This window comes from Balaenoptera ricei, chromosome 5 (assembly GCF_028023285.1).
Source record: "Balaenoptera ricei isolate mBalRic1 chromosome 5, mBalRic1.hap2, whole genome shotgun sequence".
Taxonomy (NCBI): domain Eukaryota; kingdom Metazoa; phylum Chordata; class Mammalia; order Artiodactyla; family Balaenopteridae; genus Balaenoptera; species Balaenoptera ricei.
The window spans coordinates 50,810,020-50,834,808 of NC_082643.1; the positions used below are offsets into that span (position 1 = coordinate 50,810,020).

Consider the following 24,789-nt stretch of genomic DNA (forward strand, 5'->3'; position numbering starts at 1 on the left):
ATAATAGGGGATTTTAACACCCCACTTTCACCAATGGACAGATCATCCAAAATGATTATAAATAAGGACACACAAGCTTTAAATGACACATTAAACAAGATGGACTTAATTGATATTATTAGGACATTCCATCCAAAAACAACAGAATACACTGTCCTCTCAAGTGCTCATGGAACATTCTCCAGAATAGATTATATCTTGGGTCACAAATCAAGCCTTGGTAAATTTAAGAAAATTGAAAATATATCAAGTATCTTTTCCAGCCACAACACTATGAGACTAGATATCAATTACAGGGAAAAATCTGTAAAAAATAAAACACATGGAGGCTATACAATATGCTACTAAATAACCAAGAGATCACGGAAGAAATCAAAGAGGAAATTAAAGAATACCTAGAAACAAATGACAATGAAAACACGATGACCCAAAACCTATGGGATGCAGCACAAGCCGTTCTAAGAGGGAGGTTTATAGCAATACAATCCTACCTCAAGAAATAAGAAACATCTCAAATAAACAACCTAACCTTACACCTAAACCAATTAGAGAAAGAAGAACAAAAAAACCCCAAAGTTAGCAGAAGGAAAGAAATCATAAAGATCAGATCAGAAATAAATGAAAAAGAAATGACGGAAACAATAGCAAAGATCAATAAAACTAAAAGCTGGTTCTTTGAGAAGATACACAAAATTGATAAACCATTAGCCAGACTCACCAAGAAAAAAAAGGGAAAAGACTCAAATCAACAGAATTAGAAATGAAAAAGGAGAAGTAACAACTGATACTGCAGAAATACAAAGGATTATGAGAGATTACTACAAACAACTATATGCCAATAAAATGGACAACCTGGAAGAAATGGACAAATTCTTAGAAAAGCACAACCTTCCAAGACTGAACCAGGAAGAAATAGCAAATATAAACAGACCAATCACAAGCACTGAAATTGAAACTCTGATTAAGATCTTCCAACAAACAAAAGTCCAGGACCAGATGGCTTCACGGGCAAATTCTATCAAACATTTAGAGAAGAGGTAACACCTATCCTTCTCAAACTCTTCCAAAATAGAGCAGATGGGGGAAGACTCCCAAACTCATTCTACGAGGCCACCATCACCCTGATACCAAAGACAAAGATGTCACAAAGAAAGAAAACTACAGGCCAATATCACTGATGAATATAGATACAAAAATCCTCAACAAAATACTAACAAAGAGAATCCAACAGCACATTAAAAGGATCATACACCATGATCAAGTGGGGTTTATCCCAGGAATGCAAGGATTCTTCAATATACACAAATCAATCAATGCGATAAACCATATTAACAAATTGAAGGAGAAAAACCATATGATCATCTCAATAGATGCAGAAAAAGCTTTCAACAAAATTCAACACCCATTTATGATAAAAACTCTCCAGAAAGTAGGCATAGAGGGAACCTACCTCAACATAATAAAGGCCATGTATGACAAACCCACAGCCAACATCGTCCTCAGTGGTGAAAAACTGAAACCATTTCCTCTAAGATCAGGAACAAGACAAGGGTACCCAGTCTCACCACTATTATTCAACATAGTTTTGGAAGTTTTAGCCACAGCAATCAAAGAAGAAAAGGAAATAAAAAGGAATCCAAATCAGAAAAGAAGGAAAACTGTCACTGTTTGCAGATGACATGATACTATACATAGAGAATCCTAAAGATGCTACCAGAAAACTACTAGAGCTAATCAATGAATTTGGTTTGATAAAAGAGGCAAGAATATACAATGGAGAAAAGACAGCCTCTTCAATAAGTGGTGCTGGGAAAACTGGACAGCTACATATAAAAGAATGAAATTAGAACACTTCCTAACACCATACAAAAAAATAAACTCAAAATGGATTAAAGACCTAAATGTAAGGCCAGACACTATAAAACTCTTAGAGGAAAACATAGGCAGAACACTCTATGACATAAATCACAGCAAGATCCTTATTGACCCACCTCCCAGAGAAATGGAAATAAAAACAAAAATAAACAAATGGGACCTAATGAAACTTCAAAGCTTTTGCACAGCAAAGGAAAACATAAACAAGACGAAAAGACAACCCTCAGAATGGGAGAAAATATTTGCAAACAGAGCAACTGACAAAGGATTAATCTCCAAAATATACAAGCAGCTCATGCAGCTCAATATCAAAAAACCATACAACCCAATCCAAAAATGGGCAGAAGACCTAAACAGATATTTCTCCAAAGAAGATATACAGATGGCCAACAAACACATGAAAAGATGCTCAACATCACCAATCATTAGAGAAATGCAAATCAAAACTACAATGAGGTATCACCTCACACCAGTCAGAATGGCCATCATCAAAAAATCTACAAACAATAAATGCTGGAGAGCGTGTGAAGAAAAGGGAACCCTCTTGCAGTGTTGGTGGGAATGTAAATTGGTACAGTCACTATGGAGAACAGTATGGCAGTTCCTTAAAAAACTAAAAATAGAACTACCATATGAGCCAGCAATCCCACTACTGGGCATATCCCCTGAGAAAACCATAATTCAGAAAGAGTCATGTACTACAGTGTTCATTGCAGCACTGTTTACAATAGCCAGGACATGGAAGCAACCTAAGTGTTCATCAACAGATGAAAGGATAAAGAAGATGTGGCACATACATACAATGGAATATTACTCAGCCATGAAAAGAAACACAATTGAGTTATTTGTAGTGAGGTGGATGGACCTAGAATCTGTCATACGGAGTGAAGTAAGTCAGAAAGAGAAAAACAAATACCGTATGCTAACCCATACATATGGAATCTTAAAAAAAAAAAATGGTTCTAATGAACCTAGGGGCAGGAGAGGAATAAAGACACAGTTGTAGAGAATGGACTTGAGGACACAGGGATGGGGAAGGGTAAGCTTGGACAAAGTGAGAGAGTATCACTGACGTATATACACTACCAAATGTAAAATAGATAGCTAGTGGGAAGCAGCCACATGGCACAGGGAGATCAGCTCGGTGCTTTGTGACCACCTAGAAGGTTGGGAGAGGGAGGGTGGGAGGGAGATGCAAGAGGGAGAGGATATGGGGATATATGTATATGTATAGCTGATTCACTTTGTTATACAGCAGAAACTAATACAACACTGTAAAGCAACTATGATAAAGATGTTTTTAAAAAATGAGCATGAGCAGGGACTGTAGTTTTTTAACATAAAACTGGCCAGGATCCCGGAAAGAGAACCGTCCTAAGAGTCTTTAGAGGAGTGGCATCCCATAGCTCAAAAACAGAGACACTGTAGAAAAAAATTGAGTATCCATCAAGGAGGATGATGCCTTTATGAAAACACTCTGAATAAATTTGGAGGGCTGGACCAAAAGGAGGGAGCTCAAATCCAAGAGCAGACTTAGCTGAAAGGAAGAAGATGACTCATGGAAGTGTTGCAGGAAGGGGGACCCCTTCCAGGGCACGAGAGGGAGCCCTTGTCTAACACTCAGAAATGAATTGTTTCAGGAGACACACGTGCTGACAAAGCAAGAGACTTTATGGGGAAGGGGTGCCTGGGTGGTGAGCAGCAGGGTAAGGGAGCCCAGGAAAACTCTGCCATGTGGCTCACAGTCTTGGGTTTTATGGGAATGGGGTTAGTTTCTGGGTTGTCTCTGGCCAGCCACTCTGACTCAGGGTCCTTCCTGGTGGCATGCGCATCACTCAGCAAAGATGGATTACAGTGAGAAGGATTCTGGGAGGTTGATAGGACATATGGACTGGATTCTCCTCTTTCCTTTTGACCTTTCCTGAATTCTTCCGGTTGGTGGTAGCTTGTTAGTTTCATATTCCTTACCAGGACTTCCTGTTTAAAAGAACTCATGCAAGTGGTTACTATGGTGCCTGGCCAGGGCGGGTGGTTTCAGTCAGTGGTTCCCCTAACAGAAGCAGAGATTACAGGGGCTCAAGTGGGTACCACACACAGTTCCAAGGATTGTTAGTTCTTCAGGAGTTTAGTTGCTTCGAATCCCATCTCTGACACCATATAATGTCAACCTGAAACAAATTTAACAGTGGTTATTATTAAGCAAAGATGAGTTTATTTGGGAATAGCAGAAGAATTGCAATTTGGGGCCAGCGAACTGTGGGGAACCATAAGCAAGTCTGAGGAGACAAAGGGGAGGTTAGCTTTTATTAGAATCTGGGAGGAAATTGGGGAGTGTTGTTTTGAACAGAAGTCCATTGGAGGAGAACGAGAGTTTGGGCTTATGGTGGTTTCACATTGGTTTCAAGTGGTTGGCAGTTTGCTGTTACTGAGGAATGTGGAAATCTTTCTGCTGGCTGTGTAAGTTGAGGGGAGGGTGAGAGCTCTTCCTTCGTGACTTCCTGACTCCATTTTATTTTATTTCATTTATTTTTTTAATAAATTTATTTATTTACTTATATTTGGCTGTGTTGGGTCTTCGTTGCTGCGTACAGGCTTTCTCTAGTTGCGGCGAGTGGGGGACTACTCTTCGTTGCAGTGCACGGGCTTCTTATTGTCATGGCTTCTCTTGTTGTAGAGCACCGGCTCTAGGTGCACGGGCTTCAGTAGTTGTGGCTCGCAGGCTCTAGAGCGCAGGCTCGGTAGTTGTGGCGCCACGGGCTTAGTTGCTCCACGGCATGTGGGATCTTCCCGGACCAGGGCTCGAACCCGTGTCCACTGCATTGGCAGGCGGATTCTTAACCACTGCGCCACCAGGGATGTCCCCCGAAACCATTTTAAATTAGGGTTCCATTATCCTGTTTCACAAGTCTGAGAAAAAAGATTCTTCTAAAAGAAATGGAGAACTGCAGTTTGAATAGAGCCTGTTTGAATGTTTGTTAGTCTGACCTTTGACCATGTATTTCTATGTGATGGAATTCTCAATTTATATTTTTATTTATTTTTTATTTTTTAATCTTTATTGGAGTATAATTGCTTTACAATGTTGTGTTAGTTTCTGCTGTACTCAATTTTTAATAATGTTTCTAATTGAAAAAAACTTCGACCTTTTTTCTAAGTAGCTATTTCTTTTTTTCTTAAGTAGCTACTTTCTTACTGCTTTTTGAAAGCAATATGAAGCCAAATTATTTCTGATTGTCACTTATAGTTAGTTAACAAAATGCTGAAAGAGATGTTAGAAAGGAGATTAAAATTTTTTCCCAAGATACTCAGTGTGGTATTCTCCCTATTTCTTATCCCTGAAGTTGTATGGTTCTGAACAGCTGTCCTGAGGAAGCAGCTCTCATACGTGGTATGTTAAGTGTCAGGATTCAAAGGAGTGCACAACTGCTTTGTAGAATTTGATATTTTTCACAAAAACATGACAGAAACTTCTTTGAGGATGGAGTCAGAAAAGGTTAAAAGCATGAACAAAAGAGTTTTGATTGTATGTTCTTGTGTCAGTGTACCAGTGGAACAAATTTGGAAAATGGAACGTCTAGAGGAAAATGTTAGCTGGGTACAGATCGTCCCTGCCCCACCATACTGCACACCTCTCTAGTGGACCAGAATATTCATGTTTCTTATCAGATTGTGTTGGATCAGAATTGTTAAATTTCCATTATCCGGGGACTTCCATGGTGGTCCAGTGGTTGAGACTCCGAGCTTCCACTGCAGGGGGTTCGGGTTCGATCCCTGGTCAGTGAACTAAGATCCCGCATGCCGCACGGTGTGGCCAAAAAAAAAAAAAACAAAGATTCCATCATACAATGCCCTTTTAAAAATCAAATATCAGAAGTAGTTCTACTTTTCTTGCCAGGCACACTGCAACTGAGACTAGAAATTTCTACTCATTAGTCACATTCCATTCTTGTTTTCTTGAAAATATACCATGATCTTTGGATGAGAATTTGGAGAATACCCTAAGTTTAACCAGGCAAAGGGAAGCCATTGAGGGCTTTTAAGCAGGAAAGTGATTTAGGTAATCTAAATTTCTGGTGGCTTTTAAGATCTTTGTCCGTTGTGCCTCGTGGTTTGACTCTTATGTGTCTAGATGCAGATTTCTGTATATTTATCCTGCTTGGGATTTGTTGTGCTCTCCAAATTTCAAATTTATGTCTTTTATTCAATGGAGAATACTCAGTTATCATCTCTCTAAGAACTGTTTTCCTACATCCTCTTGTCTTTTCTCCTGAACTCTAAGTATGTGTGTTACACCTTCTTCTATCCTTTTTGTCTCTTAGTCCTTCTAGTGTTTTGGGGGGAAAAATGAGAGGAGTGGACTTCTCTCTCAATGATATATTCCCAGTAATTTAAAAGATTTTTTTCCTATAAGTCAGATTTTTTTTCAGTGGACTTTTTTTTTTAATATTGAGTTAAAATTTTTAATTTTATTTTGTTTTATTTTTTTGGCTATGCCTCGTGGCTTGCAGGATCTTAGTTCCCCGATGAGAGATTGAACCCGGGCCCCCAGCAGTGGAAGTGCTGAGTCCTAACCACTGGACCACCAGGGAAGTCCCAAATTTTTTATTTTAGATGGTCTATTTAGATGGTCTACTTTTTCAAACCTTCCAGGATCTTTTTTTGATAACATTTTGTTCCTTGCTTTGATATCTTCTGTTAACTTCTTCACCCATATACTTATTTTATGTTCTGCTTCTGAATTCCATCATCAAGTCCTTGGGTGTCTGATTTTACTATTTGTTTTTCTGACTCTCCCTCTTGAAGGTTTCTGTGGTGTTTTGTAATTTTGGATTGTGAACTTTTGTTCCTCTGGAAATCCGGAAGGCCTGGGTTGATGTTGTGCCCTGCAGAGAGGATGTGTGTTTGTTAATTTCTCAGCTTGTGGTTTCTTAGAACACTCAGGTAGTATAAATTGAAGCCTCAATTTATATTGTTTGAGGGCGAGCCTGTGTTTACAAATTCCCAGAGATAAGCCCTGCTCCCTGATGAGACATTTCAACTCTTCATCTTGTAGGTACCCAAGGCTTTGTCCCTTTATCCTCCATCTCTCAAGGCAATTGTCACAGAACCAAAGGTTCAAGCTTACTAGGACTAGCAAATGTCCTCAGAACCACCATGGCATTAATGCCTCCTTACCTCCCAAGTTTCCTCTCTATTTCCTATTCTCCTTTACTCCCTTTATTCTCTCTGATTTTACTTCCTCACTTGCAAGCTCAGTTAAGCATTATGCATTTAAGAAGATATTTCTTTATCGTGTCTAGTTTTGTAGTTGGAATGTTTTTTCAAGATATTTATCCCTCCAAAATATCCAGAAATGAAAGAGCTATTTGAGCAATTTTTATTTTTTAAAATTCACTCTGTGTCTGGTATGGAGAGTGAGTTGGATGGGCCGATATTGGAAAAGTGAAAAACAGTTAGGTTAACATTATAATAGAACAGATAAGAAATACAGAGGGATTGCAAGATGTGTATACAACCTAAATGCCCACTGACACATTAATGGATAAAGAAAATGTAATATGTACATACAATGGAATATTATCCAGCCTTAAAAAAGGAGGAAATCCTGCCATATGTGACAACATGGATACACCTTGAAGACATTATGCTAAGTGAAATAAGCCAGTCACAGAGGAAAAAATACTGCATGATTCCACTTAAGTGAGTTGATGGGGTTTAGGACATGTGACCCCAAAATACCACACCTTGACATATTGAATATTTTAAGCTAAAGGAGTTTGAAAAAATGTCAGAAGCAGGAGGATCACTCTGCCCTCCTCCCGTCCTTGCCCTTCTTCCCTGAAACAGGTCATAAAATGCTCATGTGCTAAGTTTCCCCCACTTTACTACAATTCCCTCACCCTCCTGAACCTCTCATATTCCTCCACCGTGGTACACTCTTCGTCAAATCCAGCATAAAATACTCAGGTCTAACTGTTTCTTTGGATCTTCATTTTCTTATGAAGGCTCCTATGTCATGTAAAACTACATTAAATAAATTTGTATACTTTCCGTATACTTTCCCCCTGTTACTCCATCTTTGTCAGTTTAATTTTCAGACCCAGCCAGTGACCTTAAAAGGGCCGAGAAAAGATTTTTCCTCCATTGTAAGGTATCTAAAATAGTCAGAGTCATAGAATCCAGGGGCTAGGAAGAAGGGGAAATGGGAAGTTGCTAGTCAAGGGGTATAAAGTTTCAGTTCTGCGAGATGAATAGGTTTTAGAGACCTGTTGTACAACACTGTGCCCACAGTTAACAATACTGTATTATACACTTAAATTTTTCAAGAGGATAGAGCTCTTATTAAGTGTTCTTATCACATAAAAAAGCAAAAAAAAAAAAAAAAAGAATTATTTTAATAAAAAAGAAGGCTTGGCCTATGGCGATTGTATAGAAGATGGAGAGAGCTGATTTTTTTTAAATGCCCTATCTTTTAAAGTACACAAGTAGCATAGTATTATAAGAATAAGCTAGACAGTGAATTCCCTGGCAGTCCAGTGGTTAGGACTCCATGCTTCTACTGCTAGGGGCCCGGGTTCAATCCCTGGTTGGGGAATTAAGACCCTGAAAACTGTGCAGCGTGGCCACAAAAAAAAAAAATTTCAAAAAAAAATAATAAATAAACCAGACAGTCAACAGTGTAATCCATTGCTTCTCCTCCCCACTCAGAGCTAGCACTCTCCCCTAGAGATAACTTCTGTCTATATTCATTAAGACTTCCTATGTATTTATGTTTTATGTAGATTTGATTTTTATTCAGGTATGGTGAGGCCAACAGATCAAGATTGCCATTGAAAAGGTAGCTGATTACTCACAGTTCCCAAAAGGAGAGAGGTACACCACAGCCGCTATGCAGGACCACAGGAGAGAACACTGAGGTTGGTTGGTCGCAGGCAGAGAGAGATGGGGAAACTGTGTGCAGGAGCCTTTTTGTGGTTTTTGAGGGGAAGAATGTCTGCTGACACAGGGTAATGGGCTAAACAGGTCTAAAATCGGCTAGTTTGAATACTTTCATTGGCTCCATCATATAGGAGCTGCCCCTAGTTGTCTGATACTGGCCTTGGGTGGGTAGGGCTGTGGGAACAGTGGCCCTGAGTGTAAAAGCCAATAAAGGAGGCAGTTGCGCATGTGGGTCTGGGCTGGGTGGTTTGCACATGAAAATCGCACTCGCAGCCCTTTGCTATCTCTAGGAATCAGCTAACCCTGGGAGGGGGGGCCCTCTCTGGTCAGCAAAGCTCCAAGATGCCAAAGTATCAATACAGAAACTAGAAAACGTTTCAATGTACAAAATAATTTTTTTCTTCCAAATTGAGGTTATATTTTATATATTTCAGCAGGTTGCCTTTTGCACATAGCACAAAATATGAACATCTCTTTATGACAGAGGATATTGATCTACATTTTTTTAAATGACTACATAGTATTCTCCTGTATGTGCAATAACTTATTTAACCATTCTACAATTTTTGAACTTTTGTTTCCAGTTTTTCATGATCATGAACAATATGGTAGTGAAAATCCTTACCACTTTTTGTATGGTTGTATAGTTTTATAAAATACTTAAAAGTGGGATTTCTGGACCAAAGGGTTTACGTGTTACAAATTTGTAATTTAATAAATTAAATACATAATTTAATAAATCTCAGTTAAAATTTAATCTAGTTTAATTCCAAAAAAGTAAAACAATTTACATTCCCACCAGTAGTGTAATGGAGAGGGCTGTTTTTCTCATACTCTCAATAATATAGGATTTTATCGGTCTTTTAACTTTTAGTCAATTTGGGGAAAATATCAGTATCTTAGCTGTTAACCACTAACAAAAAGTGAGCCTGTGTGAAAATACCAGACATAAGAGAATTCAAGGCAAAAAGGATTTAAAAGGGCAGAGTGATATTTTATTTTGATAGGTCACCTTCTACCAAGAAAATAGCCATAAACCTTAATGTATTATATAATTTCCAGTGTCAATGTCATATGGTTCAATCTAATATTTAATTGCATAGCTTCAAAATGTATAATGCAAAGATTCAGAAGTACAAAGATAAATTGCTAAACCTGTACTTATCATAGAAAGCTTTAAAACATTTCTTTCAAAGATGAGCAGATCAGGAAGAATAAATAAGGATAAAGAGGATCTGAACAACATAATTAACAAGCTTGACCTACTAAATACACATACGTAAACAGAGTATAAATTTTTTTGCAAATTCCCATGGAATATTTAGTACCTCCCAGCACACACATAAGCATCTTAGATTTATTGAAAAAGTAAATTTTCTGGGAATAGTGATTACTATTTTAATATAGTAAGAGTTTAGGTTGTAACCTAAGGAAAAAGTGCCCATAGTAGGAAAAAGCAAGAAAAGACAAGATGTTTCCATCAAGTTTTGCAAACAGAGAAAGGACAGCCACAAGGAAGAATGCCTTGTCCTCCTGCGTGGCTCCAGCTGGGACCCCTTGGGCTCTGGAGCCCCCAGGCCCATCTGTCTTGTCAGCACTCTTCTGTTTCTAGGTTAAGGAGCTCAGCCTTCTCAGATGTGGCTTGAGAAACATAGCCTTCTAATCCAGGAGAGTAAGAAGACTTAGAAGTGGGGAGGGGGCAGGAGTGAGCAGCAGGGAAACAGTCTTCAGGGGTTGGGCCTGGGTGTGAGGGACACACCCCAACTGAGCAACCTCCCTCTTCAAATCCTCCTTGCAAGCCTGATCTGACTGAGGTCAGAGCTGCCTGCTGCTGGAAAGCAGGGAGCCCTGAATGCTTGGCCAGGGCTGTGGATATCCTCACTGGCTTTCTCGGGGAAGGTATGCCGGACGAGCCCGGCACCTAATTTATCGGACTCTAGATCTGGAAGAAATCAGATCAGCCCGGGATCCCTCGGCCAACTCTGAAGACAAGATGGGGATCACACCTGTGTGTTAAAGAGGTTTCTGCCTCGTTGTGGCTCGTAGTAAACACATACCAAAGAAGGTAAGAGCTTTCTTTCTAGCCTGAAGTACAGAAATAGCTGAGACCATGAGGGCAACAAACTTATGTTTCACACAGGGAAATAGATACAGGTTTGGCCTGGGGACAGAGTCAGAGATGGTCCCTTTGTTATCTCATCCATTTACCAAGGGAGGGTCTTTGCTGTGTGTGTTTCGAGGTCTTTGAGTCCTGGATGATGAATCTTGCATTTCTTGGGTTCACTTAGTGGGCAGATAAACAATTACCTACATTAAAAAAAAATAATAATAATGTCAGATACGCATGATACTAAGTCAAATCCTAGAAGGACAAGGACTCTCACCCATGCAGTGTAAATGTGCTGGTTACCTGAGAAGATGGCTCAGCTGGGGAGTCACCAGCGAGAGAAGCAGTTAGTCATTACCAAAAGGCGCTGAGGACATACCAAGCTCATGTTTCTTTTTCTTTTTTTTTTTTAAATAGGAGATAGTCTTTTTTTTTTTAATTTATTAATTAATTTATTTATTTATTCTTGGCTGTGTTGGGTCTTCGTTTCTGTGCGAGGGCTTTCTCTAGTTGCGGCAAGCGGGGGCTACTCTTCATCGCGGTGCGCGGGCCTCTCACTGTCGCGGCCTCTCTTGTTGCGGAGCACAGGCTCCAGACGCGCAGGCTCAGTAGTTGTGGCTCATGGGCCTAGTTGCTCCGCGGCATGTGGGATCCTCCCAGACCAGGGAGGATCCCAGGGCTCGAACCCGTGTCCCCTGCATTGGCAGGCAGATTCTCAACCACTGCGCCACCAGGGAAGCCCCCATTTTTCATTTTTGATCTTATGCAGTTTTTACTTTTTCAGTTTTTGCCCTGAGACTTATTTTACTTCTTTCTATCCTGTGCACTTCCAAAACCCAAACACTTTAATATATAGCACGGCTCTATAGGCAAGTTACCAATGATCAAAGCAAGTTGTGAGTCATTGGTGGACTCAATCATTGCTGAATTCCCTTCCATCTCTAAAACTGCAGGTATCTAGGGGGAGTTTGGTTGGTTTGGTCATGATGGCTTCTCACTTTACCCCATACTCAGATTCTGCTTTCACAACATCCCTTATATCTGGGAACCATTTTGTGGATTTAAAAAAATAAAAAGATATGGTGCTTTTTTCTTTGATTATTTCTTTATTATGTTAAACCAAGATAAGCAAAGTGAGCCTTTCATTTTGATTTGCAAGGGAAAAGATAAAAACTCTGACAATCCCCAGTACAATAACCTTCAAAAATAGAGGACGGAGAATGGGGTAGAAGTAAAGGAGTAAAAGAATAAAATGTGAAATTCACTCTTGATGTTTAGTTAGTACATCTCACAATGCTTCCTGAAGAAGAGCTAGAGAAAGATTCATCTATGTTGTGTAAAAATAAATCCAGCATAAAGTTTATTCAATTACTATTTAATGACTCTCCACTCCGTGTCAGGTACTGTGCTAAGTCCTGGAGATAAAATGATGAATTTGCTCACACACAATCTTTGCTCTCAAGGAACTCACAGTCTAATGGTAGAGAGATACAAAATTGAACACTAGAATATGGTATTTCAGTGATGAAAATGTTGACAAAAATTCAGTGAACTATCAAGAGGAAAAAAAGGGAATTTTATTTGAGCCAAACTGAGGATTATAACCCAGGAAGTAGATTCTCAGAAAGCTCTGAAAACTGTTCCGCCTCTTAGAAGTGGAAGGCACAGTCATATTCATTACGGAGACAAAGGATCGTACATCAAAATGACTAATAGAATGCTTGGCAAGGACTGATAGTCAATTCTAGGTTGTCCAGTAGTACTTATGTGAATTTACCCTGTATGTGCATTATTCATGCCCATTGTTTTATATTGAATTATAGATATTATCAATAGTTTCAAGTCATTTAGACATCATTATTCTAGTTGGAGTTTTAAATATGCATTGAGAAGCACAAGAGATTATTACTCTTAATCACACAGAGCACAATCAATATAGCCAACAACAATAGCAAAGTCAGAAGCAAAGATTTAAGCCATGAATCCCCAGGGCTTAACCATTTACCCAGAATTTCATTTAGACTGGAAAGGGGATTGTTCAATGCAGAAACCTGATTTTATATGTGAGTCATTAGATAGCTATATTAGCGGACTAATCTGGTATGAAAGCACAACATTCAGTCTGGATTATAGAACAAGTTTCCCATTGTAAAGCAGTTTTAAAAATCGAGCCATTTCGTTTTCCAACATCACTTTCCCATTACAGAAACTTCAGAATTGAGTACATTTATCAAAGGTAGTAAACAAACATGGAGGTATAAGCTGACAGGAAACACTTTAGAGGAACATCTGAAAAGTCAGTGTCAACAATTATGAGGGATCTATATCAGCCTTTTATTGACCGAGGAATTTGATGACAGATCCAACAATCAGTTAAATTGCCTCCAGTAACTATACTTTGTGACAACTTACTACAGAATTTTCCTTCCGTCTTCAACACTGGGGCAAAAGGATAGCTAGAAGTAAAACCAATAACTTTAAATTTTGATAGAGAGATAGATATTTGGTAAACACTGCAGTTGAACTAGTAGGATGGGTGTAACAGGCCTGGTCCAGACTCTTGGGTTAGCTGTCTGCTACTGTTTTCTTCTTCTTCTGTCCTAGCTTGGTGATGCTTGAATTAGTTAGTTGAAGTCAGGTGCGAGAAACAGGGCCCGAAGTCCGTTTAGGTGGAGGGGCCTTTTTATTTATTTATTTTTATTTATTTATTTTTAAATTTTTTTTACACCACCACCCCCCCACGCGGCTTTCCCCCCTTGGTATCCATACGTTTGTTCTCTACATCTGTGTCTCAATTTCTGCCCTGCAAACCAGTTCATCTGTACCATTTTTCTAGGCTCCACATATATGCATTAATATACGATATTTGTTTTTCTCGTTCTGACTTACTTCACTCTGTATGACAGTCTCTAGATCCATGCATGTCTCAACAAATGACCCAATTTCGTTCCATTTTATGGCTGAGTAATATTCCATTGTATATATGTACCACATCTTCTTCATCCATTCGTCTGTCGATGGGCATTTAGGTTGCTTCCATGACCTGGCTATTGTAAATAGTGCTGCAATGAACATTGGGGTGCATGTGTCTTTTTGAATGATGGTTTTCTCTGGGTATATGCCCAGTAGTGGGATTGCTGGGTCATAGGGTAATTCTACTTTTAGTTTTTTAAGGAACCTCCATACTGTTCTCCATAGTGGCTGTATCAATTTACATTCCCACCGACAGTGCAAGAGGGTTCCCTTTTCTCTACCCCCTCTCCAGCATTTGTACTTTGTAGATTTTCTGATGATGCCCATTCTAACTGGTGCGAGGTGATACCTCATTGTAGTTTTGATTTGCATTTCTCTAATAATTAGTGATGTTGAGCAGCTTTTCATGTGCTTCTTGGCCACCTGTATGTCTTCTTTGGAGAAATGTCTATTTAGGTTTTCTGCCCACTTTTGGATTGGGTTGTTTGTTTTTTCAATATTGAGCTGCATGAGCTGTTTATATGCTTTGGAGATTAATCCTTTGTCCGTTGATTCGTTTGCAAATATTTTCTCCATTCTGAGGGTTGTCTTTTGGTCTTGTTTATGGTTTCCTTTGCTGTGCAAAAGCTTTGAAGTTTCATTAGGTCCCATTTGTTTATTTTTGTTTTTATCTCCATTACTCTAGGAGGTGGATCAAAAAAGATCTTGCTGTGATTTATGTCAAAGAGTGTTCTTCCTATGTTTTCCTCTAAGAGTTTTGATAGTGTCCGGTCTCACATTTAGGTCTCTAATCCATTTTGAGTTTATTTTTCTGTATGGTGTTGGGGAGTGTTCTAATTTCATTCTTTTACATGTAGCTGTCCAGTTTTCCCAGCACCACTTATTGAAGAGACTGTCTTTTCCCCATTGTGTTATCCTTGCCTCCTTTGTCATAGATTAGCTGACCATAGGTGCGTGGGTTTATCTCTGGGCTTTCTATCTTGTTCCATTGATCTACATTTCTGTTTTTGTGCCAGTACCATATTGTCTTGATTACTGTAGCTTTGTAGTATAGTCTGAAGTCAGGGAGTCTGATTCCTCCAGCTCTGCTTTTTTCCCGCAAGACTGCTTTGGCTCTTCGGAGTCTTTTGTGTCTCCATACAAATTTTAAGATTTTTTGTTCCAGTTCTGTAAAAAATGCCATTGGTAATTTGATAGGGATTGCATTGAATCTGTAGATTGCTTTGGGTAGTATAGCCATTTTCACAATATTGATTCTTCCAATCCAAGAACATGGTATATCTCTCCATCTGTTGGTATCATCTTTAATTTCTTTCATCAGTGTCTTATAGTTTTCTGCATACAGGTCTTTTGTCTCGCTAGGTAGGTTTATTCCTAGATATTTTATTCTTTTTGTTGCAATGGTAAATGGGAGTGTTTCCTTAATTTCTCTTTCAGATTTTTCATCATTAGTATATAGGAATGGAAGAGATTTCTGTGCATTAATTTTGTATCCTGCAACTTTACCACATTCATTGATTAGCTCTAGTAGCTTTCTGGTGGCATCTTTAGGATTCTCTATGTATAGTATCATGTCATCTGCAAACACTGACAGTTTTACTTCTTCTTTTGCAATTTGTATTCATTTTATTTCTTTTTCTTCTCTGATTACCATGGCTAGGACTTCCAAAACTATGTTGAATAATAGTGGTGAGAGTGGACATCCTTGTCTTGTTCCTGATCTTAGAGGAAATGCTTTCAGTTTTTCACCATTGAGAATGATGTTTGCTGTAGGTTTGTTGTATATGGCCTTTATTATGTTGAGGTAGGTTCCCTCTATGCCCACTTTCTGGAGAGTTTTTATCATAAATCGGTGTTGAATTTTGTCAAAAGCTTTTTCTGCATCTATTGAGATGATCATATGGTTTTTATTCTTCAATTTGTTAATATGGTGTATCACATTGATTGATTTGCATATATTGAAGAATCCTTGCATCCCTGGGATAAATCCCACTCGATCATGGTGTATGATCCTTTTAATGTGTTGTTGGATTCTGTTTGCTAGTATTTTGTTGAGGAATTTTGCATCTATATTCATCAGTGATATTGGTCTGTAATTTTCTTTTTTTGTAGTAGCTTTGTCTGGTTTTGGTATCAGGGTGATGGTGGCCTCATAGAATGAGTTTGGGAGTGTTCCTTCCTCTGCAATTGTTTGGAAGAGTTTGAGAAGAATGGGTGTTAGCTCTTCTCTAAATGTTTGATAGAATTCACCTGTGAAGCCATCTGGTCCTGGACTTTTGTTTGTTGGAAGATTTTTAATCACAGTTTCAATTTCATTACTTGTGATTTGTCTGTTCATATTTTCTATTTCTTCCTGGTTCAGTCTTGGAAGGTTATACCTTTCTGAGAATTTGCCCATTTCTTCCAGGTTGTCCATTTTATTGGCATAAAGTTGCTTGTACTAGTCTCTTAGGATGCTTTGTATTTCCGTGGTGTCTTTTGTAACTTCTCCTTTTCCATTTTTAATTTTATTGATTTGAGTCCTCTCCCTCTTTTTCTTGATGAGTCTGGCTAATGGCTTATCAATTTTGTTTATCTTCTCAAAGAACCAGCCTTTAGTTTTATTGATCTTTGCTATTGTTTTCTTTATTTCTATTTCATTTATTTCTGCTCTGATCTTGATGATTTCTTTCCTTCTGCTAACTTTGGGTTTTGTTTGTTCTTCTTTCTCTAGTTCCTTTAGGTGTAAGGTTAGATGGTTTATTTGAGATTTTTCTTGTTTCTTGAGGTAGGCTTGTATAGCTATAAACTTCCCTCTTAGAACTGCTTTTGCTGCATCCCGTAGGTTTTGGATCATCATGTTTTCATTGTCATTTGTCTCTAGGTATTTTTTTATTTCCTCCTTGATTTCTTCAGTGATCTCTTGGTTATTTAGTAACGTATTGTTTAGCCTCCATGTGTTTGTGTTTTTTAACATTTTTTTTCCCTGTAATTCATTTCTCATCTCATAGCGTAGTGGTCAGAAAAGATGCTTGATATGATTTCAATTTTCTTAAATTTACTGAGGCTTGATTTGTGACCCAAGATGTGATCTATCCTGGAGAATGTTCCGTGCGTCCTTGAGAAGAAAGTGTAATCTGCTGTTTTTGGATGGAATGTCCTATAAATATCAATTAAATCTATCTGGTGTATTGTATCATTTGAAGCTTGTGTTTCCTTATTAATTTTCTGTTTGGATGATCTGTCCATTGGTGTAAGTGAGGTGTTAAAGTCCCCCACTATTATTGTGTTACTGTCGATTTCCTCTTTTAGAGCTGTTAGCAGTTGCCTTATGTATTGAGGTGCTCCTATGTTGGGTGCATATATATTTATCATTGTTATATCATCTTCTTGGATTGATCCCTTGATCATTATGTAGTGTCCTTCCTTGTCTCTTGTAAAATTCTTTATTTTAAAATCTAATTTATCTGATGTGACTATTGCTACTCCAGCTTTCTTTTGATTTCCATTTGCATGGAATATTTTTTTCCATCCCCTCACTTTCAGTCTGTATGTGTCCCGAGGTCTGAAGTGGGTCTCTCGTAGACAGCATATATATGGGTCTTGTTTTTGTATCCATTCAGCAAGCCTGTGTCTTTTGGTTGGAGCATTTAATCCATACATGTTTAAAGTAATTATCGATATGTATGTTCCTATGACCATTTTCTTAATTGTTTTGGGGTTGTTTTTGTAGGTCCTTTTCTTCTCTTGTGTTTCCCAGTTAGAGAAGTTCCTTTAGCATTTGTTGTAGAGCTGCTTTGGTGGTGCTGAATTCTCTTATCTTTTGCTTGTCTGTAAAGCTTTTGATTTCTCCATCAAATCTGAATGAGATCCTTGCTGGGTAGAGTAATCTTGGTTGTAGTTTCTTCCTTTTCATCACTTTAAGTGTATCATGCCACTCCCTTCTGGCTTGTGGAGTTTCTGCTGAGAAATCAGCTGTCAACCTTATGGGAGTTCCCTTGTATGTTATTTGTCGTTTTTCCCTTGCTGCTTTCAATAATTTTTCTTTGTCTTTAATTTTTGCAAATTTGATTACTATGTGTCTTGGTGTGTTTCTCCTTGGGTTTATCCTGTATGGGACTCTCTGTGCTTCCTGGACTTGCATGGCTGTTTCCTGTCCCATGTTAGGGAAGTTTTCGACTATAATCTCTTCAAATATTTTCTCTGGTCCTTTCTCTGTCTCTTCTTCTTCTGGGACCCCTATAATGCGAATGTTGTTGCATTTAATGTTGTCCCAGAGGTCTCTTAGGCTGTCTTCATTTCTTTTCATTCTTTTTTCTTTAGTCTATTCCGCAGCAGTGCATTCCACCATTCTGTCTTCCAGGTCACTTATCCGTTCTTCTGCCTCGGTTATTCTGCTATTGATTACTTCTAGTGTATTTTTCATTTCAGTTATTGTATTGTTCATGTCTGTTTGTTTGTTCTTTAATTCTTCTAGGTCTTTGTTAAACATTTCTTGCATCTTCTCGATCTTTGCCTCCATTCTTTTTCCGAGGTCCTGGATCATCTTCACTATCATTATTCTGAATTCTTTTTCTGGAAGGTTGCCTATCTCCACTTCATTTAGTTGTTTTTCTGGGGTTTTATGTTGTTCCTTCATCTGGTACATAGCCCTCTGCCTTTTCATCTTGTCTGTCTTTCTGTGAATGTGGTTTTTGTTCCACAGACTGCAGGATTGTAGTTCTTCTTGCTTCTGCTGTCTGCCCTCTGGTGGGTGAGGCTGTCTAAGAGGCTTGTGCAAATTTGGAGGGGCCTTTTTAAAAATGAGAGATGTGGCGGACTTCCCTGGCGGTCCAGTGGTTAGAACTCGGCACTTTCACTGCTGGGGCCCAGGTTTGATCCCTGGTTGGGGGAACTAAGTTTCCACAAGCCACGTGGCAAGGCCCAAAATAAATAAATAAAAGAAAGATGTGAATCCATGAATTAATGTCTTTCAGTTTGGCTGTACATGGATCAGTTAATAATACTTGACAAGGTTCTTGCCATCGTGGCTGCAAAGATCTTTTATTTGATGTCCTTTCTAATAAACAAAACCTTTAGATAGTATTCCATGATCCTTAAGGTTTTCATCTCCTAGAAGCTTGCTGTAAAAGGAGCTAGTTACCAGTTTTTTAAAGTGTCTCAATAAGACCCTGTCAATAATGTAATATATTTCTTTTGAACCACCATGGGTGAAAGTTTCCAAAAATATTGTTTTTTCTATAAAACCATTTTCTCGGATGCCCAAGGGGTAACAAATGTACATGCTGGAGTAATGGCAATTGTGCTTCAATAGACGCTATAAGGTTTTTCTGGTTTGTTTTTTAATCAGGTCTAAACCATATTTGTGTGGTGGGGTCAAAATTCCGCTTTTTGTTCCAGTATCTGCTTCTTTTCCTTAGCGGTGGTTTCCTGAGCCTGTAGAAAGAAATCTTTTATTTCATTAGCAGGGTTAATGGAGAGCAGTGGACATTCTCAAGGCTGGGCAAGATTAGTGTTTAAAGCTGCCTGTTTGGCTGCAGCATCAACAAGCTGATTTCCTTTTGCTTCCACAGTGTCAAATTTGGAATGCCCTGGTGTTTTAATAATTGCTAACTGTTTGAGCAGTTGCATAACAATTAACAACTCTGCAACCTGTTTTCCTTTTTTTTTTTGGCTGCACCTCGCGGCTTGCAGGATCTTAGTTCCCTGACCAGGGATTGAACCCCAGCCCCTGGCAGTGAAAGTGCTAAGTTCTAACCACTGGCCCGCCAGGGAATTCCCCCATTTTTAAAATAGGTTGTCTTGAAGAGGTTAAAAACCTCATTGTTTCTACAGCATTCCAAAATTGTGTGCCACTCCAAAAGCATAGCAACTGTCAGTGTAAAAATTTGTTATCTGGTCTTTGGCTAGTTGGCAAGCTTGGGTTAAGGCAATTAGTTCAGCTTATTTTGCTGACCTTGTTTCTGGTAAATAAGAACTTTCAGTTGTGTCTACTGTGGATGTTATTGCATACCCAGCTTGGTAATATTCATCCCTTAAGGAGGACCCATCTGTAAATCAAATAGATTAGCCTTATCAATAGGAGCTTCTTGTAAGTCATTCCTGGGAGCAAAAAGATAATCTGTTAACACTATGCAGTTTGGTTGTTTTCTTCCTGTAGTGCTGGAAGCAATGTTGCAGGGTTGTTATTACATAGAAGCAAGATAGTATTAGGTGCAGAAAGCAACAATGCCTCTTAAGAAGTTAGTTGGCATACAGAATAGTGCTAAATGTAGTGAGAGTTTAGAAGAGACTCAACTGAGTGTGGGACATAAATAGTTAAAGGAGACCCCATTACTATGTCTTCAGTAGTCTTACATAAGAGAACCCTTGCTGAAAGGGTCCACATACAACGTAGAAGTCCTTTTGCTACCGAGTCTAATTTAGTTTTGGAGCGTAAAAGCAAGTCATTTACAAGCATTTTTGTAAAAGGGTCAGAGTAAGACAATAGCTACCTATAAGTGACAAAAGACTTAAAAACATGGTTAAAGACCTGATTACAATGCAATTGTCAAGGAAATTTGGCTATTTCTGTGACATATGAAATTTTAAGATAATGACTAGAATTATGGACATTTCAAATTTTAGGAACTTCATATAATTTCTAGAACATTTATATTAATAACGTTTACCCATAGAATATAACTTAAGAAGGTTTATCATTACTCATTTGACAATGTTTCCCATGTAATTTAACAGACCAAATAAGCCTGATTATTTTAATATCTCTCTTTGAGATGTTCAGGGGCCCTCTGTAGTATCCCAAAGTTAGCTAGAGGTCAAAAGAACTTCATTTAGAATTTGATTTGAGAAAGTTTGTCAAAGATATCAAAACGTTTTAAATGTTTGGCCAAGTAGGATCATAAGTCACTGTGAAGCAATATTTATTCACTTAACCAAAGTGACAGTAAACGATTTCAAAGGCAAGTGCAGAAAGTTACTGGTAAAGAAACTTCACAATCTGTTATTAAAAGCAAATTAACATTTCAAAGAAAACTTAGAGAAAAAAATCAAATTCTAGTTTTACACCTTTTCACACTTAATATTAAATTTCACTTATTTAATCAAATTCAATCTAATCTAAGACAGTCTTTTTTTTCTTTTTTTTGGCTGCATTGGTTCTTCATTGCTGCGCGCTGGCTTTCTCTAGTTGCGGCAAGCAGGGGTTACTCTTGTTGTGGTGTGCGGGCTTCTCACTGCGGTGGCTTCTCTTGTTGCAGAGCACGGGCTCTAGGCATGCAGGCTTCAGAAGTTGTGGCATGTGGGCTCAGTAGTTGTGGCTTGCAGGCTCTAGAGCGTAGGCTCAGTAGTTGTGGCGCACGGGCTTAGTTGCTCTGCGGCATGTGGGATCTTCCCGGACCAAGGATCGAACCCGTGTCCCCTGCATTGGCAGGCGGATTCTTAACCAGTGCTCCACCAGGGAAGTTCCTCTAAGATAGTCTTGACCATGCATAAAACTCTTTTCTCAAGGTTCCCGTTTTAGAATAAATTTCTAGAAATATATGCCATTTCATAGTATAATCTTTCAATAAAGCACAAAATATTTATTAATATTCTCATACATATTTAGTTTCATTGTAATAAGAAGTCAAAAATAGGTAAACATAGACTCCTTTAGCAATTAATGTTTCAGCATTTTATCTTATTAAAAATGGTCTAGAGGAAAAAAAATGATCTAGACATTCAATGAATTTCCGTCATTTAACTTACCAGAACTCTAAGGTTTCAAGTTGCCAGAAATCTGGAGAAACTATTTTTAGGTAGACATACCATAAAACATAATTGTTCTTAAATAGTTTACCCAAAACCTTTTATCCCATTTATATCTATTTCATTACCTATGAAAATATCATCAGATCATTAATTTTCTTGTTAACAAATTTTATAACTTAGATAAATGAACTTATTGAATTTCAGTAAACCTAGGTGCAATAAAAGTATTCTACTTAATGTTGATGACTCTAAAAACATGTCTATATTAATTAAACCATCAGTTTAAACTTGCTTCTTGTTTCAGTAAAGATTAATCCTAGATCACGTGATCCTTTAAAAATTTGTGTTAGTTTAAGTTACATTTAGAAATATTTGATTTGTAAGCACTTGCTTTTAAGTCAATTAAATAGAGCTCTTTTACAAATTAATTTTGATAACACCATCCAGAGGTAGGGCTATATTATTTTTATAACATACACACAGACATACATACATCCAGATAGACACAGACAGAGATCTCATAGTTTCCTTGCTTGCGTTTTAGAAAGCTCCCCTCTCCTTTTTTTTCCCCCTTTCAGTTTTAAGTTCTATTAATGGAGCCAAGGCTGTAATCTCAGGCGATATGGGCTATGTTTACATTTCAAGACATGATAAGAGTTATAACTTTAAGCTTTCTCCTAGGAATACTTTTGTTCTCTCAGGGTCAGAATTTTGCAAAGATGTTTTATCAAGCTGGTTTTCTCTACAGTTTTGGAATGTCAAAAGAGTTCTATCCTGGCCATTTAAGAGTTAAGATTAAAGTGCTTGCAAGCATTGGCTTTGTTTCAATTGTACACGAAGCCAGCCGGGGTTCTAGGAGTGGGTGCACATACTGGAGCTGTTCGGCCTTTGAGGCACGGTTTCCCGTTATTCATTTGGTACCCTAATTCAGATATGATCTGAACAACTTTCTGAGGTCAGTGTGATGGATCGAATGTGTGCTGCTTCTGAGTCTAGCTTCCCAAGGAGTTACCCTTGGGTCTGTTCGACTCTCTTACATGTCTGAGTCTTTCCCTCCAGCAGTCTAAAACTGCCATGGGTGCCCAGAGCACTAGGTGATTGTGCCTTATTGTGCCCCCTGGGGAGCAGAATTTACTTAATGATTGTACTGGGATCCCCTGTAGGACCACTGCATGGCATGAGGATTGATTCTCAGACACTTCCGCTAGGTTCTCAGTCACCTGAGGATACATTACGGCCGGAAGGAGCGAAGTCCCTTTTCTTCAGAGCTGAGAAGTCTCAGTCTCTCATTTCACCAGCAACAGTTTGTTCAGACCATATATACATAATCTTTCCAATTTAAGCCAAATTTTTTTAAAAAGATGGCCAATCCAGTTTACTTCAAAGTTCCTCCTAGGTGTCTGCCTAGGAATTTCCCCTTCTGTCCCTGGCTAGGAAATAGGAAATATACCAGTATCCCCTTAGGACTCCAAGTCCCAAGAGAAACAGCTTGAATAAAATTCAGGACGTCATTTAAAGCAATGGTGTCTGGATATCAGGAGAACTCACCGAAGCACCTGAGGAATACTGAGAAGTGGATGGGGCTCAAAGGGCCCATGCTGGTACCAAACACTGGTTTGGGGTAGACTCCAGGTGTCCTCTTGTGGGTGTCTCTGATATCCTGTTGGCTACCCCAAGAAAAGGACGAGGAAAATTCAGTTAACTATCAAATTAAGAAGAAAAATAAAGGGAACTTTATTTGAGCCAAACAGGATTGTAACCTAGGAAGCAGCTTCTCAGAAAGCTCTAAGAACTGTTCCACTTGTTAGGAGTCAAAGGCACAGTCATATACATTTTGGAGACAAAGAATTGTACATCAAAATGACACACCGATATTTTACATGAAGTTCATCAAGGATACACAGTCCAGGTAAGCATGGGCAAAGGGAGCAGCAAGTCGCCATGACCCCCTACGGAGCTGGGAAAGAGCACTATTCTTCTAAGAAGTCACATTGCTAGCATAAGAAGAAAGAAAAAAAATTCATCTTTATGCTTCCACAGGCACCCCCGTCTTTGAGGAGGTCTGGTTAATGTGAAATGCAGATGCATACTACACACTAGGGAGGGAAGGAAGAGGCCCAAACAAACACAGAGAGAATTTTGTGTTTAATTTTTCTTGTCCTGCCTTGAAATGTAAATTTTATTTCATCAGAGATGTGACTAGGATATTCAGGAGTTCAGAGGAGGGGCATGTTGGACTGGCTTCTTTAAGGAAGGTGAGGCCTGAAGTGAGCCTTAAGGAATGAGTAAAGTTAGTCAAGTGTGGGCTAGGACATTCCAGGTAAGAGCAGGAACCCAGAAGTCATGGTGGTCAAGAAGTAGAGTCGAAGAAAGGAGAAAAGAGAGATGAGGCTGGAGGAGGAGGCTTTTGGGAAGATGAGTTCTATTTGCATTACATGGAGTCTGAGGCACCCCAAAATTCAGCAGGAAGCTGGGTGTGTGAGGCTGAAGTTTAGAGTTAGTCTGAAATGGAGATGGAGATTTAAGAGGGAGGAAGTGATAGCTGAAAGTGTGAGTTGACTCAGTGATTTAAGAAGCATATACAGAGTGAGGAGAGCAGACATTTGAGACTAGAATACAAATCAAATCGACATTTAAAGGGTGGATAGAGAAAAATGAGCTCAGGAAGGAGAGAGAAGAAAGAGACAGTATGAAATAAAATTCATATTTTATGGCAAGACAAGAAGAATTGAAACATAAAAAAATTTCTCTGCCCTTTGGCCTCCTCTCTCCCCTCTACTGTGAACTGTGTATCTGCATTATGCATCGACCAAACCTCCCCCATCGGCAGGAATACCTGCTCAGCCATAAAGACAACATTCTCCCAGCACCAGCAAGACAATTGCTTGAAGATGACATTCCTTCTTGATCTTGTAAGGGGTCACATGACCCGCCACTTTGTACTTGCAGATCTAGATTGTGTAAACTGTAATACATCATTTGCTGTACAGCTCTCTGTCTCAAAAAAAACTTATATAACTTTGCCTTGATTTCTAACCAGCAGAACAGTTCTCAGAGCTTTCTGAGACGCTCTTCCTGCATTATAAATCCTCAAATTTGGCTCAAATAAAATTTTCCAACTCTTTCTTAGATTGACTGATTAATGTTGTGTCAACAAGAGATAG

At 38.7% G+C, this 24,789-nt stretch overlaps 1 protein-coding gene across 2 annotated transcripts in view; it reads left to right on the top strand.

Annotated features, from left to right (window-relative positions):
• The window catches only part of NAAA (N-acylethanolamine acid amidase), a 64,701-nt gene that overhangs the window by 35,385 nt on the left and 4,527 nt on the right, over positions 1-24,789 (top strand). The window lies entirely within an intron of this gene.